The sequence below is a fragment of the Phyllobates terribilis genome, unplaced genomic scaffold, assembly GCF_046119375.1.
Source record: "Phyllobates terribilis strain yellow unplaced genomic scaffold, ASM4611937v1 Scaffold_27__1_contigs__length_16484149, whole genome shotgun sequence".
Lineage (NCBI taxonomy): Eukaryota > Metazoa > Chordata > Amphibia > Anura > Dendrobatidae > Phyllobates > Phyllobates terribilis.
The window spans coordinates 5,164,668-5,178,268 of record NW_027362787.1 but is presented as its reverse complement, the minus strand read 5'-3'; the positions used below and the strand labels follow the sequence as shown (position 1 = coordinate 5,178,268).

The window sequence follows — 13,601 nt, the reverse complement described above, 5'->3', positions numbered from 1 at the left end:
CCATCTATTTAGCAAATGCCCTTGTTATCAACAGCAGCCTTTTAAACTCACCTGAGCTAACAGGTATGTGCGCTGGTTACTCTGCTGCGCTTAAAATTTCTTTTTTGGTTTGCTACAATGCCTTTTCTGAAACGTTGTCTCCTTCTGCTGGAACACTGACTTCTTTCATTTAATGCCTGCAGACTATAAAAGAGAACCCAACCCAAAAAGTTTGGTTGATTAGTCTGTGGCATTCTGTTAAACTGTTGCTTATGGCGGTCTCTGTGAGCTTCTCAGCGACATTCAGCCAGCCAGGTATCCTGCCTGCAGTAGATGGAATGTGGCAATGGAACGCTGGCTGCGCGTGTCATAATAGGCTCTGAGCCTTTATATACCTGTGCACAGCAGCAGCCACCTTCAGTCTGCTGCTGGACAGCCAGCAGCAGCAGCAGGAGAGGTATGTAATCAGGAGCCCTCCTGCTAAGGGTAGACAGCTGCTCGTTCCACCCCACCCCCCGCCTTAATTGGTTCTCCTCCCTTCCAACGGTGTTGAGGCGGGTGGGAACAGCAGGGGGTGAAGGTGCTGTGTTTAAAGAGGTGGAGTTATGCAGATCTAAAACGCGTGGATTGCAGCAGCAGCAAGCCGAAAAGTGCAGGCATGTAAGGGATCTAGAGGTTGACAACATGTCTTCTTAACGGGAGTCCAGGAGCTCATCTCCACAAATGGACTTTTCAGGATCCTTGGGTGGCTCCGTAGTTTGAAACCAATTCTGGTTATCGCTTCTCGGCCTTTTGGCTAAGATCAAGTGTAGTATCTGTTCTTATCAGTTTAATATCTGATACGTCCCCTATCTGGGGACCATATATTAAATGGATTTTTAGAACAGGGAGATGGAAAAAGAGCTTGCTCTGTCCACTCCACGCATTGACCTGGTATTGCAGTATCTCCAGGACCGGTGCACCCCTTCTTTAATGCAGTTTCTAAAATCAGAAAGAATTGAATTCAATGTTTTTTGTTCATTTTGCTTGTTTGTCGGATTTTGGGATGGACTCTTTGGCTTTGCTTTTCTTCTCCTCATTGGATTTTTCATGTTCAAAGTTGCAGAAGCCAGATTACAAGCTCATTTTGGTTCAACTTCAGCAACTGTGCATTGCATTGCCATGTAATGTGATGCAATGCTATCTTTCTAGCTCTCCCTTTTTACTTCCTTTTGGATAAACAGACATATTAGGCAAGCATTTTGGAGCTTTCACCTAAATAACTACAGGTGGTGAGATAAGCTGCACAATATAATTGACCTTTCAGTATATTGTTGCACACACACCATCTATTTAGCAAATGCCCTTGTTATCAACAGCAGCCTTTTAAACTCACCTGAGCTAACAGGTATGTGCGCTGGTTACTCTGCTGCGCTTAAAATTTCTTTTTTGGTTTGCTACAATGCCTTTTCTGAAACGTTGTCTCCTTCTGCTGGAACACTGACTTCTTTCATTTAATGCCTGCAGACTATAAAAGAGAACCCAACCCAAAAAGTTTGGTTGATTAGTCTGTGGCATTCTGTTAAACTGTTGCTTATGGCGGTCTCTGTGAGCTTCTCAGCGACATTCAGCCAGCCAGGTATCCTGCCTGCAGTAGATGGAATGTGGCAATGGAACGCTGGCTGCGCGTGTCATAATAGGCTCTGAGCCTTTATATACCTGTGCACAGCAGCAGCCACCTTCAGTCTGCTGCTGGACAGCTAGCAGCAGCAGCAGCAGGAGAGGTATGTAATCAGGAGCCCTCCTGCTAAGGGTAGACAGCTGCTCGTTCCACCCCACCCCCCGCCTTAATTGGTTCTCCTCCCTTCCAACGGTGTTGAGGCAGGTGGGAACAGCAGGGGGTGAAGGTGCTGTGTTTAAAGAGGTGGAGTTATGCAGATCTAAAACGCGTGGATTGCAGCAGCAGCAAGCCGAAAAGTGCAGGCATGTAAGGGATCTAGAGGTTGACAACATGTCTTCTTAACGGGAGTCCAGGAGCTCATCTCCACAAATGGACTTTTCAGGATCCTTGGGTGGCTCCGTAGTTTGAAACCAATTCTGGTTATCGCTTCTCGGCCTTTTGGCTAAGATCAAGTGTAGTATCTGTTCTTATCAGTTTAATATCTGATACATCCCCTATCTGGGGACCATATATTAAATGGATTTTTAGAACAGGGAGATGGAAAAAGAGCTTGCTCTGTCCACTCCACGCATTGACCTGGTATTGCAGTATCTCCAGGACCGGTGCACCCCTTCTTTAATGCAGTTTCTAAAATCAGAAAGAATTGAATTCAATGTTTTTTGTTCATTTTGCTTGTTTGTCGGATTTTGGGATGGACTCTTTGGCTTTGCTTTTCTTCTCCTCATTGGATTTTTCATGTTCAAAGTTGCAGAAGCCAGATTACAAGCTCATTTTGGTTCAACTTCAGCAACTGTGCATTGCATTGCCATGTAATGTGATGCAATGCTATCTTTCTAGCTCTCCCTTTTTACTTCCTTTTGGATAAACAGACATATTAGGCAAGCATTTTGGAGCTTTCACCTAAATAACTACAGGTGGTGAGATAAGCTGCACAATATAATTGACCTTTCAGTATATTGTTGCACACACACCATCTATTTAGCAAATGCCCTTGTTATCAACAGCAGCCTTTTAAACTCACCTGAGCTAACAGGTATGTGCGCTGGTTACTCTGCTGCGCTTAAAATTTCTTTTTTGGTTTGCTACAATGCCTTTTCTGAAACGTTGTCTCCTTCTGCTGGAACACTGACTTCTTTCATTTAATGCCTGCAGACTATAAAAGAGAACCCAACCCAAAAAGTTTGGTTGATTAGTCTGTGGCATTCTGTTAAACTGTTGCTTATGGCGGTCTCTGTGAGCTTCTCAGCGACATTCAGCCAGCCAGGTATCCTGCCTGCAGTAGATGGAATGTGGCAATGGAACGCTGGCTGCGCGTGTCATAATAGGCTCTGAGCCTTTATATACCTGTGCACAGCAGCAGCCACCTTCAGTCTGCTGCTGGACAGCCAGCAGCAGCAGCAGCAGGAGAGGTATGTAATCAGGAGCCCTCCTGCTAAGGGTAGACAGCTGCTCGTTCCACCCCACCCCCCGCCTTAATTGGTTCTCCTCCCTTCCAACGGTGTTGAGGCGGGTGGGAACAGCAGGGGGTGAAGGTGCTGTGTTTAAAGAGGTGGAGTTATGCAGATCTAAAACGCGTGGATTGCAGCAGCAGCAAGCCGAAAAGTGCAGGCATGTAAGGGATCTAGAGGTTGACAACATGTCTTCTTAACGGGAGTCCAGGAGCTCATCTCCACAAATGGACTTTTCAGGATCCTTGGGTGGCTCCGTAGTTTGAAACCAATTCTGGTTATCGCTTCTCGGCCTTTTGGCTAAGATCAAGTGTAGTATCTGTTCTTATCAGTTTAATATCTGATACGTCCCCTATCTGGGGACCATATATTAAATGGATTTTTAGAACAGGGAGATGGAAAAAGAGCTTGCTCTGTCCACTCCACGCATTGACCTGGTATTGCAGTATCTCCAGGACCGGTGCACCCCTTCTTTAATGCAGTTTCTAAAATCAGAAAGAATTGAATTCAATGTTTTTTGTTCATTTTGCTTGTTTGTCGGATTTTGGGATGGACTCTTTGGCTTTGCTTTTCTTCTCCTCATTGGATTTTTCATGTTCAAAGTTGCAGAAGCCAGATTACAAGCTCATTTTGGTTCAACTTCAGCAACTGTGCATTGCATTGCCATGTAATGTGATGCAATGCTATCTTTCTAGCTCTCCCTTTTTACTTCCTTTTGGATAAACAGACATATTAGGCAAGCATTTTGGAGCTTTCACCTAAATAACTACAGGTGGTGAGATAAGCTGCACAATATAATTGACCTTTCAGTATATTGTTGCACACACACCATCTATTTAGCAAATGCCCTTGTTATCAACAGCAGCCTTTTAAACTCACCTGAGCTAACAGGTATGTGCGCTGGTTACTCTGCTGCGCTTAAAATTTCTTTTTTGGTTTGCTACAATGCCTTTTCTGAAACGTTGTCTCCTTCTGCTGGAACACTGACTTCTTTCATTTAATGCCTGCAGACTATAAAAGAGAACCCAACCCAAAAAGTTTGGTTGATTAGTCTGTGGCATTCTGTTAAACTGTTGCTTATGGCGGTCTCTGTGAGCTTCTCAGCGACATTCAGCCAGCCAGGTATCCTGCCTGCAGTAGATGGAATGTGGCAATGGAACGCTGGCTGCGCGTGTCATAATAGGCTCTGAGCCTTTATATACCTGTGCACAGCAGCAGCCACCTTCAGTCTGCTGCTGGACAGCCAGCAGCAGCAGCAGCAGGAGAGGTATGTAATCAGGAGCCCTCCTGCTAAGGGTAGACAGCTGCTTGTTCCACCCCACCCCCCGCCTTAATTGGTTCTCCTCCCTTCCAACGGTGTTGAGGCGGGTGGGAACAGCAGGGGGTGAAGGTGCTGTGTTTAAAGAGGTGGAGTTATGCAGATCTAAAACGCGTGGATTGCAGCAGCAGCAAGCCGAAAAGTGCAGGCATGTAAGGGATCTAGAGGTTGACAACATGTCTTCTTAACGGGAGTCCAGGAGCTCATCTCCACAAATGGACTTTTCAGGATCCTTGGGTGGCTCCGTAGTTTGAAACCAATTCTGGTTATCGCTTCTCGGCCTTTTGGCTAAGATCAAGTGTAGTATCTGTTCTTATCAGTTTAATATCTGATACGTCCCCTATCTGGGGACCATATATTAAATGGATTTTTAGAACAGGGAGATGGAAAAAGAGCTTGCTCTGTCCACTCCACGCATTGACCTGGTATTGCAGTATCTCCAGGACCGGTGCACCCCTTCTTTAATGCAGTTTCTAAAATCAGAAAGAATTGAATTCAATGTTTTTTGTTCATTTTGCTTGTTTGTCGGATTTTGGGATGGACTCTTTGGCTTTGCTTTTCTTCTCCTCATTGGATTTTTCATGTTCAAAGTTGCAGAAGCCAGATTACAAGCTCATTTTGGTTCAACTTCAGCAACTGTGCATTGCATTGCCATGTAATGTGATGCAATGCTATCTTTCTAGCTCTCCCTTTTTACTTCCTTTTGGATAAACAGACATATTAGGCAAGCATTTTGGAGCTTTCACCTAAATAACTACAGGTGGTGAGATAAGCTGCACAATATAATTGACCTTTCAGTATATTGTTGCACACACACCATCTATTTAGCAAATGCCCTTGTTATCAACAGCAGCCTTTTAAACTCACCTGAGCTAACAGGTATGTGCGCTGGTTACTCTGCTGCGCTTAAAATTTCTTTTTTGGTTTGCTACAATGCCTTTTCTGAAACGTTGTCTCCTTCTGCTGGAACACTGACTTCTTTCATTTAATGCCTGCAGACTATAAAAGAGAACCCAACCCAAAAAGTTTGGTTGATTAGTCTGTGGCATTCTGTTAAACTGTTGCTTATGGCGGTCTCTGTGAGCTTCTCAGCGACATTCAGCCAGCCAGGTATCCTGCCTGCAGTAGATGGAATGTGGCAATGGAACGCTGGCTGCGCGTGTCATAATAGGCTCTGAGCCTTTATATACCTGTGCACAGCAGCAGCCACCTTCAGTCTGCTGCTGGACAGCCAGCAGCAGCAGCAGCAGGAGAGGTATGTAATCAGGAGCCCTCCTGCTAAGGGTAGACAGCTGCTCGTTCCACCCCACCCCCCGCCTTAATTGGTTCTCCTCCCTTCCAACGGTGTTGAGGCGGGTGGGAACAGCAGGGGGTGAAGGTGCTGTGTTTAAAGAGGTGGAGTTATGCAGATCTAAAACGCGTGGATTGCAGCAGCAGCAAGCCGAAAAGTGCAGGCATGTAAGGGATCTAGAGGTTGACAACATGTCTTCTTAACGGGAGTCCAGGAGCTCATCTCCACAAATGGACTTTTCAGGATCCTTGGGTGGCTCCGTAGTTTGAAACCAATCCTGGTTATCGCTTCTCGGCCTTTTGGCTAAGATCAAGTGTAGTATCTGTTCTTATCAGTTTAATATCTGATACGTCCCCTATCTGGGGACCATATATTAAATGGATTTTTAGAACAGGGAGATGGAAAAAGAGCTTGCTCTGTCCACTCCACGCATTGACCTGGTATTGCAGTATCTCCAGGACCGGTGCACCCCTTCTTTAATGCAGTTTCTAAAATCAGAAAGAATTGAATTCAATGTTTTTTGTTCATTTTGCTTGTTTGTCGGATTTTGGGATGGACTCTTTGGCTTTGCTTTTCTTCTCCTCATTGGATTTTTCATGTTCAAAGTTGCAGAAGCCAGATTACAAGCTCATTTTGGTTCAACTTCAGCAACTGTGCATTGCATTGCCATGTAATGTGATGCAATGCTATCTTTCTAGCTCTCCCTTTTTACTTCCTTTTGGATAAACAGACATATTAGGCAAGCATTTTGGAGCTTTCACCTAAATAACTACAGGTGGTGAGATAAGCTGCACAATATAATTGACCTTTCAGTATATTGTTGCACACACACCATCTATTTAGCAAATGCCCTTGTTATCAACAGCAGCCTTTTAAACTCGCCTGAGCTAACAGGTATGTGCGCTGGTTACTCTGCTGCGCTTAAAATTTCTTTTTTGGTTTGCTACAATGCCTTTTCTGAAACGTTGTCTCCTTCTGCTGGAACACTGACTTCTTTCATTTAATGCCTGCAGACTATAAAAGAGAACCCAACCCAAAAAGTTTGGTTGATTAGTCTGTGGCATTCTGTTAAACTGTTGCTTATGGCGGTCTCTGTGAGCTTCTCAGCGACATTCAGCCAGCCAGGTATCCTGCCTGCAGTAGATGGAATGTGGCAATGGAACGCTGGCTGCGCGTGTCATAATAGGCTCTGAGCCTTTATATACCTGTGCACAGCAGCAGCCACCTTCAGTCTGCTGCTGGACAGCCAGCAGCAGCAGCAGCAGGAGAGGTATGTAATCAGGAGCCCTCCTGCTAAGGGTAGACAGCTGCTCGTTCCACCCCACCCCCCGCCTTAATTGGTTCTCCTCCCTTCCAACGGTGTTGAGGCGGGTGGGAACAGCAGGGGGTGAAGGTGCTGTGTTTAAAGAGGTGGAGTTATGCAGATCTAAAACGCGTGGATTGCAGCAGCAGCAAGCCGAAAAGTGCAGGCATGTAAGGGATCTAGAGGTTGACAACATGTCTTCTTAACGGGAGTCCAGGAGCTCATCTCCACAAATGGACTTTTCAGGATCCTTGGGTGGCTCCGTAGTTTGAAACCAATTCTGGTTATCGCTTCTCGGCCTTTTGGCTAAGATCAAGTGTAGTATCTGTTCTTATCAGTTTAATATCTGATACGTCCCCTATCTGGGGACCATATATTAAATGGATTTTTAGAACAGGGAGATGGAAAAAGAGCTTGCTCTGTCCACTCCACGCATTGACCTGGTATTGCAGTATCTCCAGGACCGGTGCACCCCTTCTTTAATGCAGTTTCTAAAATCAGAAAGAATTGAATTCAATGTTTTTTGTTCATTTTGCTTGTTTGTCGGATTTTGGGATGGACTCTTTGGCTTTGCTTTTCTTCTCCTCATTGGATTTTTCATGTTCAAAGTTGCAGAAGCCAGATTACAAGCTCATTTTGGTTCAACTTCAGCAACTGTGCATTGCATTGCCATGTAATGTGATGCAATGCTATCTTTCTAGCTCTCCCTTTTTACTTCCTTTTGGATAAACAGACATATTAGGCAAGCATTTTGGAGCTTTCACCTAAATAACTATAGGTGGTGAGATAAGCTGCACAATATAATTGACCTTTCAGTATACAGTTATATGAAAAAGTTTGGGCACCCCTATTAATCTTAAGCTTAATGTTTTATAAAAATTGGTGTTTTTGCAACAGCTATTTCTGTTTGATATATGTAATAACTGTTGGAAACAGTAATGTTTCTGCCTTGAAATGAGGTTTATTGTACTAACAGAAAATGTGCAATCTGCATTCAAACAAAATTTGACAGGTGCATAAGTATGGGCACCCTTATCATTTTCTTGTTTTAAGTACTCCTACCTACTTTTTACTGACTTACTAAAGCACTTTTTTGGGTTTTGTAACCTCATTGAGCTTTGAACTTCATAGCCAGGTGTATGCAATCATGAGAAAAGCTACTTAAAGTGGCCACTTGCAAGTTTTTCTCCTGTTTGAATCTCCTCTGAAGAGTGGCATCATGGGCTCCTCAAAACGACTGTCAAATGATCTGAAAACAAAGATTATTCAACATAGTTGTTCAGGGGAAGGATACAAAAAGCTGTCTCAGAGATTTAACCTGTCAGTTTCCACTGTGAGGAACATAGTAAGGAAATGGAAGAACACAGGGAAAGTTCTTGTTAAGGCCAGAAGTGGCAGGCCAAGAAAAACATCAGAAAGGCAGAGAAGAAGAATGGTGAGATCAGTCAAGGACAATCCTCAGACCACCTCCAGAGAGCTGCAGCATCAACTTGCTGCAGATGGTGTCACTGTGCATCGGTCAACTATACAACGCACTTTGCACAAGGAGAAGCTGTATGGGAGAGTGATGCGAAAGAAGCCGTTTCTGCAAGCATGCCACAAACAGAGTCGGCTGAGGTATGCAAAAGCACATTTGGAGAAGCCAATTTCTTTTTGGAAGAAGGTCCTGTGGACTGATGAAACCAAGATTGAGTTGTTTGGTCATACAAAAAGGCGTTATGCATGGCGGCAAAAAAACACAGCATTCCAAGAAAAACACTTGCTACCCACAGTAAAATTTTGTGGAGGTTCCATCATGCTTTGGGGCTGTGTGGCCAATGCCGGCACCGGGAATCTTGTTAAAGTTGAGGGACGCATGGATTCCACTCAGTATCAGCAGATTCTTGACAATAATGTTCAAGAATCAGTGATAAAGTTGAAGTTACGCAGGGGATGGATCTTTCAGCGAGACAATGATCCAAAACACCGCTCCAAATCTACTCAGGCATTCATGTAGAGGAGCAATTACAATGTTCTGGAATCGCCATCCCAGTCCCCAGACATGAATATCATTGAACATCTGGGGGATCATTTGAAGAGGGCTGTCCATGCTCGGCGACCATCAAACTTAACTGAACTGGAATTGTTTTGTAAAGAGGAATGGTCAAAAATACCTTCATCCAGGATCCAGGAACTCATTAAAAGCTACAGGAAGCGACGAGAGGCTGTTATTTTTGCAAAAGGAGGATCTACTAAATATTAATGTCACTTTTCTGGTGAGGTGCCCATACTTATGCACCTGTCAAATTTTGTTTGAATGCAGAGTGCACATTTTCTGTTAGTACAATAAACCTCATTTCAAGGCAGAAACATTACTGTGTCCAACAGTTATTACATATATCAAACTGAAATAGCTGTTGCAAAAACACCAATTTTTATAAAACATTAAGCTTAAGATTAATAGGGGTGCCCAAACTTTTTCATATAACTGTATTGTTGCACACACACCATCTATTTAGCAAATGCCCTTGTTATCAACAGCAGCCTTTTAAACTCACCTGAGCTAACAGGTATGTGCGCTGGTTACTCTGCTGCGCTTAAAATTTCCTTTTTGGTTTGCTACAATGCCTTTTCTGAAACGTTGTCTCCTTCTGCTGGAACACTGACTTCTTTCATTTAATGCCTGCAGACTATAAAAGAGAACCCAACCCAAAAAGTTTGGTTGATTAGTCTGTGGCATTCTGTTAAACTGTTGCTTATGGCGGTCTCTGTGAGCTTCTCAGCGACATTCAGCCAGCCAGGTATCCTGCCTGCAGTAGATGGAATGTGGCAATGGAACGCTGGCTGCGCGTGTCATAATAGGCTCTGAGCCTTTATATACCTGTGCACAGCAGCAGCCACCTTCAGTCTGCTGCTGGACAGCCAGCAGCAGCAGCAGCAGGAGAGGTATGTAATCAGGAGCCCTCCTGCTAAGGGTAGACAGCTGCTCGTTCCACCCCACCCCCCGCCTTAATTGGTTCTCCTCCCTTCCAACGGTGTTGAGGCGGGTGGGAACAGCAGGGGGTGAAGGTGCTGTGTTTAAAGAGGTGGAGTTATGCAGATCTAAAACGCGTGGATTGCAGCAGCAGCAAGCCGAAAAGTGCAGGCATGTAAGGGATCTAGAGGTTGACAACATGTCTTCTTAACGGGAGTCCAGGAGCTCATCTCCACAAATGGACTTTTCAGGATCCTTGGGTGGCTCCGTAGTTTGAAACCAATTCTGGTTATCGCTTCTCGGCCTTTTGGCTAAGATCAAGTGTAGTATCTGTTCTTATCAGTTTAATATCTGATACGTCCCCTATCTGGGGACCATATATTAAATGGATTTTTAGAACAGGGAGATGGAAAAAGAGCTTGCTCTGTCCACTCCACGCATTGACCTGGTATTGCAGTATCTCCAGGACCGGTGCACCCCTTCTTTAATGCAGTTTCTAAAATCAGAAAGAATTGAATTCAATGTTTTTTGTTCATTTTGCTTGTTTGTCGGATTTTGGGATGGACTCTTTGGCTTTGCTTTTCTTCTCCTCATTGGATTTTTCATGTTCAAAGTTGCAGAAGCCAGATTACAAGCTCATTTTGGTTCAACTTCAGCAACTGTGCATTGCATTGCCATGTAATGTGATGCAATGCTATCTTTCTAGCTCTCCCTTTTTACTTCCTTTTGGATAAACAGACATATTAGGCAAGCATTTTGGAGCTTTCACCTAAATAACTACAGGTGGTGAGATAAGCTGCACAATATAATTGACCTTTCAGTATATTGTTGCACACACACCATCTATTTAGCAAATGCCCTTGTTATCAACAGCAGCCTTTTAAACTCACCTGAGCTAACAGGTATGTGCGCTGGTTACTCTGCTGCGCTTAAAATTTCTTTTTTGGTTTGCTACAATGCCTTTTCTAAAACGTTGTCTCCTTCTGCTGGAACACTGACTTCTTTCATTTAATGCCTGCAGACTATAAAAGAGAACCCAACCCAAAAAGTTTGGTTGATTAGTCTGTGGCATTCTGTTAAACTGTTGCTTATGGCGGTCTCTGTGAGCTTCTCAGCGACATTCAGCCAGCCAGGTATCCTGCCTGCAGTAGATGGAATGTGGCAATGGAACGCTGGCTGCGCGTGTCATAATAGGCTCTGAGCCTTTATATACCTGTGCACAGCAGCAGCCACCTTCAGTCTGCTGCTGGACAGCCAGCAGCAGCAGCAGCAGGAGAGGTATGTAATCAGGAGCCCTCCTGCTAAGGGTAGACAGCTGCTCGTTCCACCCCACCCCCCGCCTTAATTGGTTCTCCTCCCTTCCAACGGTGTTGAGGCGGGTGGGAACAGCAGGGGGTGAAGGTGCTGTGTTTAAAGAGGTGGAGTTATGCAGATCTAAAACGCGTGGATTGCAGCAGCAGCAAGCCGAAAAGTGCAGGCATGTAAGGGATCTAGAGGTTGACAACATGTCTTCTTAACGGGAGTCCAGGAGCTCATCTCCACAAATGGACTTTTCAGGATCCTTGGGTGGCTCCGTAGTTTGAAACCAATTCTGGTTATCGCTTCTCGGCCTTTTGGCTAAAATCAAGTGTAGTATCTGTTCTTTTAAGAACACAAGAGCTACGATCTACACTTGATGAGAGCGATCGAACTCGGAAGGAGAAGAGCTTCGGAGCCCAGCTGACATCAGAGAACGAAGGCGGATATCGGTGGGAGGAAGAAGCTCTAAAGAATCCAGAAGAAGACGAAGACTCGGAGAAGAATCGGGCTGTCCTGTGGATCTTCGAGGAAGAAAATCATCGAGACAAAGACCTTTCGGGGAATTTGTCCAGAACACGACGGGAGAAGAATCTCCATAGCTCCACCCATTCCGGGAAGAGTTCCAGATCCAGCTCCAAGAAGTAACTGCAGGAGGAAAGCCATGGCAAGCGCTGCGAGGAAGGCCGAAAAGAAGAGCCTGGAGCTGGGGACAGCCAGGAGGGCCCAGCCAGGAGCCGATTCTGACCCCAAGGACTCTGCCTCCACGACTGGCCAGCAGAAGGGACCCCAGAAGCCCCGCCACGAAGCTCCAGCCCTGGAGCCATGGATGCGGCAGACGGTGGCCCTGAAGCTGAAGGAAGTGGATGGGAGGGTGCCGGACATGTCCTCGGATGTGTTCTGCCAGAAGATGCTGCTGGATCGAGGCTTCTCCAGGTCGGACACCCTCAGCATCCAGACCTTCTTGACGGGGATCTTCTTCGTCACCTTCGCCACTGTGAACACCTGCAGGAGGTTCTGGGAAATGGTAAGCGCAAAAGGACCGGATAATTCTTTCTCTGCCTTTACAGGTAGCTGCCCTATCCAGAGGGATGAAAGGAGGATCACGGTCTCCATGCGCAACCCGCACACCCCAGGCCAAGACATCTGTACCTTCCTGAGACGCTTCTGTTTGGTTGTGAAGGAACCCTCTCACATCCTGAATGGACTCGGCTTCTGGACAGGTAAGTGGTCGGTGACCGTTAGACTTCACAGGGACCTGGCGTACTCAGACGGACTTCGGCACCTGCCCCCGACATTCTCCCTGGGCAACTCCTACGGCCTCATCTATTACCCGGACATGCCGCGGAACTGCAGGAGATGCGGCAAGAACGGCCACGAGATGAAGGACTGCAAGGAGGATGCCTGCAGGATTTGTCGAGTGACGGGACACAGCTCGAAGGACTGCCCGAAGAAGACGTCCTGCAACCTGTGTGGGCTGGCGGCTCATCTGTACAAGGATTGCCCCAGGCGTGAGAGATCCTGGGCATCGGTGGTTGCGACGACCCCAGCTACGGAGGACAAGGCCCCGACGACCAGGCCTGTGAAGGTCAAGGACGCGACGACCAAGGCCCCAGCGGCCAAGGCCGAGACGACCAAGGCCAAAGCGGTCAAGGAGTCGGTGGCCAAAGCCCCAGCGACGGTCCCAGCAGCTCCGAAGCAGAAGAAAAAGTCAAAGGAGGGTAAGAGTTCTGTCACCCCTCTCTCGATCCCTCCCCCTGCCACCCCCGTCCAATCCCCCCCCACCCCGGCCACCCCTGCTGAGGATTCCACTTCCTCTTCCTCCTTCCCCTACTCCTCAGCAGGTGTCCTTTCCCCTGCCCCGGCAGCCACTCTCCCTCCCCAGACCATGGTAGCGGTGGAATTAACCTTTCCTCCACCCGCCGCTATCTATTCCGAGGAGGATTTTCCCCTTCTTGTCTCCCCAGTTCCAACCCGGGGAAAGAGGAAGGTGGAGGACAGCCCTGCTACTGAATCCTCCAAAAAGAAGATTCTGGATTTCGTAGGCGAAAAGGAGGATACCCTCCCTGAGCCAGAAGAGATGGAGCACATGGTTGAGACCCTGGTGGCCGAGCCAGAAGAGGAGGAACTGGTGGTCGCCGAGATTGAGGCCGCGCTGCTTGACCAGATATAGGAAGAGGGCCTGCTGGTGATCCCGTCACCAGCAGTCAACACCGACGAGGGACCACCCGACCGGAGTGGTAACTAAGGTGTATTGCCTGCGCTAACTTTTTCTTTTTTCCCTACATGATGGCTAATATTAACTTATTTTCCATTAATGTCAGGAGCATCAAGGACAAGTTCAGACGTCAGA

General features: G+C 46.3%; 7 non-coding genes and 1 pseudogene across 7 annotated transcripts; all 8 read left to right on the top strand.

Annotated features, from left to right (window-relative positions):
• Nucleotides 1-755: 755 nt before the first annotated feature.
• On the top strand, nucleotides 756-946 carry LOC141176650 (U2 spliceosomal RNA). The gene has a single exon (XR_012253318.1). It is a non-coding gene; the product is annotated as a U2 spliceosomal RNA (small nuclear RNA).
• Nucleotides 947-2,061: 1,115 nt separating this feature from the next.
• LOC141177463 (U2 spliceosomal RNA) lies at nucleotides 2,062-2,252 on the top strand. Its single transcript, XR_012254055.1, has one exon. It is a non-coding gene; the product is annotated as a U2 spliceosomal RNA (small nuclear RNA).
• A 1,115-nt stretch (nucleotides 2,253-3,367) lies between these two features.
• Nucleotides 3,368-3,558, top strand: LOC141176638 (U2 spliceosomal RNA). The gene has a single exon (XR_012253307.1). It is a non-coding gene; the product is annotated as a U2 spliceosomal RNA (small nuclear RNA).
• Nucleotides 3,559-4,673: 1,115 nt separating this feature from the next.
• Nucleotides 4,674-4,864, top strand: LOC141176626 (U2 spliceosomal RNA). Its single transcript, XR_012253296.1, has one exon. It is a non-coding gene; the product is annotated as a U2 spliceosomal RNA (small nuclear RNA).
• Nucleotides 4,865-5,979: 1,115 nt separating this feature from the next.
• Nucleotides 5,980-6,170, top strand: LOC141176614 (U2 spliceosomal RNA). Its single transcript, XR_012253285.1, has one exon. It is a non-coding gene; the product is annotated as a U2 spliceosomal RNA (small nuclear RNA).
• Nucleotides 6,171-7,285: 1,115 nt separating this feature from the next.
• Nucleotides 7,286-7,476, top strand: LOC141176602 (U2 spliceosomal RNA). Its single transcript, XR_012253274.1, has one exon. It is a non-coding gene; the product is annotated as a U2 spliceosomal RNA (small nuclear RNA).
• Nucleotides 7,477-10,243: 2,767 nt separating this feature from the next.
• On the top strand, nucleotides 10,244-10,434 carry LOC141176590 (U2 spliceosomal RNA). Its single transcript, XR_012253263.1, has one exon. It is a non-coding gene; the product is annotated as a U2 spliceosomal RNA (small nuclear RNA).
• Nucleotides 10,435-11,549: 1,115 nt separating this feature from the next.
• Nucleotides 11,550-11,629, top strand: LOC141178089 (U2 spliceosomal RNA; annotated as a pseudogene).
• The last annotated feature ends 1,972 nt before the right edge of the window (nucleotides 11,630-13,601 follow it).